Source organism: Meleagris gallopavo, chromosome 1, assembly GCF_000146605.3.
Source record: "Meleagris gallopavo isolate NT-WF06-2002-E0010 breed Aviagen turkey brand Nicholas breeding stock chromosome 1, Turkey_5.1, whole genome shotgun sequence".
NCBI lineage: Eukaryota > Metazoa > Chordata > Aves > Galliformes > Phasianidae > Meleagris > Meleagris gallopavo.
This window is the reverse complement of record NC_015011.2, coordinates 66,788,888-66,791,802: the sequence shown is the minus strand read 5'-3', so window position 1 is coordinate 66,791,802 and position 2,915 is coordinate 66,788,888.

Sequence of the window (2,915 nt, the reverse complement as noted above, 5' to 3'; positions counted from 1 at the left end):
TCACCTGTGCCGGGGGGTGCCATTTCTTGCCCTAGCTCCTCCTTACCCCAACATCCTGTTCAGACCTTTTGGCCTGAACCTTGGTCATCCCCAGAAACTGGACTTAGGAAACCCTTGGCAGAGCCTCATGAGAGCAGTTGGCAGGACATACCAGTGAGAAGCAGGCTTCGTCTTCACTCGGCTGGTCCAAGCCTTGATGCCACCAGCAGTGCTTCTCCATAAGCAAAAGGATCCACTTCTGTCCTGTTTCTGCTCCCCTCCCATCACTGCAGCGTACTGCTGCTTTTTAGGGATTCAGGAAATGTGATGAGCATTTGCCTAATATTTAATGTTCTTGATTCCTTTTACAGTCATTGACAAACAGGGCTGAAATGCTGGGATCAGCAAAAAATCTAAGGGCAAAGCAAGTAATGCCTCCTGGCCAGAGGAGACCAAAGTCTTGTGAACCTCCATCATCTAAGGGAAGTATAAGGGCTCAACTCTTTGGAGAAAGAATATGGAACACCATGACTACAAGTAATTGCAGAGGGAATTTTAATTTAAGTGATGATTTAAAATGTTAATATCATTTAAATTTTAAACTTTCCGTAAAATGAAAGCAATTTTCTGTTTCAGTATGAAATGGGACAGATCCTCTGCAGCTGTAAGTCATTGGCTCTCTGCACTGGAATTGCGGTATCTTAATTGATTTGTACCAGCTGATGATCTGCCAGTTCCAGCTCTCTCCTGGAAATACACTCCTCCAATCTGACTAGTAGTGCAGATTTGACGTTTCATTAGTTTGCAAGAAGGCTGCTGCCGGGATAGGTACACGCTGCGGTAATGTGGCTGAACAAAAAAGAAAATTTCTCTAAAACTCGTCATGTTATTGATGCTAATTTAAAACATTTCCCTGGCTCCCAATCTAGAAGGATTACTTAGGGATGTTGATTTACTTTCTGTGTGTGCATTAGGAACTACTAGCATTGTGTATTTCAGGCTCTGTTTCTTTTAGAAGAGTGAAGGCGAGGAATCAGCATGGAGGAATGGGAAAGACCCTTCATGCCCTGCCAACACATGACTATTCCCTACACTCACAGCTTTGTCCTTCACAGTTGGAAATGACTCATTGATAAAGGTTCCCACTACTTCCTTTGGGAGATCATTAAACAGCCTTTCAGACTTCAGCATTAGGATGTTTTTCTTGATAGTCAGCCTAGACATTGCTCTGCTCTGTTTCCTCCCATTGCCCCTAGCTACACTTTGTCCCGCCCTAAACAATTCCTTTTCCCTCCTTGCACTGATATGCATACCCTAGAAAAGGGGAGGGGGTGACACAAAAAGAACATGTAAACATGTTTTTAGTCAAGTCTGCGGAAAAAAAAATTGCACTAGAGGTCCTGCCATGATGCTCTAACTGTGAGAGGAGAAAGAGGGGGATATTTGCTGCTGTGTTGGCTCTGCCTAACCCACTGTGATGCCTACTCAATCAGTTCAGGGGACCTCAGGAACTTCACAAAGCTCTCTGATAGATGACTGGTCCTTACAAAAAGGTGCACTTGTATCCTGTTCCCCTTCACCAAACACTGATGACAAGCTAACACGATATCCACGATCCTTTAGATAAGGAATGAGCACAGGGCTGTAAAATGGCATCAAGGATTGTTTTGAGGGAGGCAAATGGATCATCTCCCACTACTGCTATTTCCCGCTGGCCACTGGAGCCTCATGGTTCTTGCTCCTCTTAGTAAGCACGTTGCTGCAAAATATCCCTCTAGATGAACTGCTACTGTGAAAAAAATAAATAATGGCAATGTCATGTTCACAAAAACAAAAACAAAAACAAACAAACTTGAAAATCGTGTTTATTGACTTCTATGCAGCAGTAACAGTGTGGAAAAACAAAAGGGAAGAAAAACTAAGAAATGTGAGGCTACAAATGCAGTGTAAAGCAAAGCACAGCACAGAGCAAAGGGGCAGGGCACGGCTTTAGTGGTGAGAGACTTTGTCTCCCTGGCTTACATGGAATTGCACAGCTCCCTCTGCACTATTAAAGTGCAACAGTTTTTTGTTGGCTTAAAGCTGCTTCCAAAACAGTGCCTTATATGTCTATGGAGATTTGGGGGAAAACTTCACTGCTGCCAGGTCTTTTCCCAGCTGCACATATATACTACACCCATGATTTAAAGGCCCTTCTTGATGTCCATATAAAAACTTTTGTTTTTGCAAATAAACAGCACAGAGAAGTTGAGCTCATTGGCTCAGAACTGCTGCACTATAATGTTAACTGTAGGAAATATTGCTTCCGCAGAGCAGGAATGAATAGGCTGTCAGGTAATGAGGAGAGTGCTTAAGTGGTGCCTTGGTGCAATCCACACAAGCAGATTCTGGAGGAAAAACTCCAAAATTGTCTATTCCCACTTGGTTCTCCACATTATGCCTTAAAAGATCAGAGCAGGTTACCTGAACAGCACTGCAAGGGTTAATGTTGGGGAAAGATTCAAATGTAAGTGGCCAAAAAAGCCTCTTGACTTCAGAGATGGGAAATGGGAATTGTTCTGCCTCCTCCTCTATGACTTCAGTTGACTTCTTCCTCAACTTTTTGGGGTCATCAGTTGAAAGCTTTGAGCTTCTCTGGCTTTACTGCTGTTATATGGGTCATTCACTCGAATGTAAAAATCAGTAAGGTCAAAAAAGTGCCTCTGGGGATGCAGACTGCAAGTACATGAAAACTGTCCTCGTCCCTCTCCAGAAGCACATGCATTTCTGCTGCGGGCAGCAAACACGCACCTCTGAAATCTCCTGTGGTGAGATCTGTTGCTGATCTCTGTCATTCATATAAAGCCATGATTTCAAAATGCAGAGAAGATGCTCAAAGCTCATAGGTTCCTTTATTAAAGCCCACAAAAAAAGGCTTCTGTAAAAGTCTGCAGAAA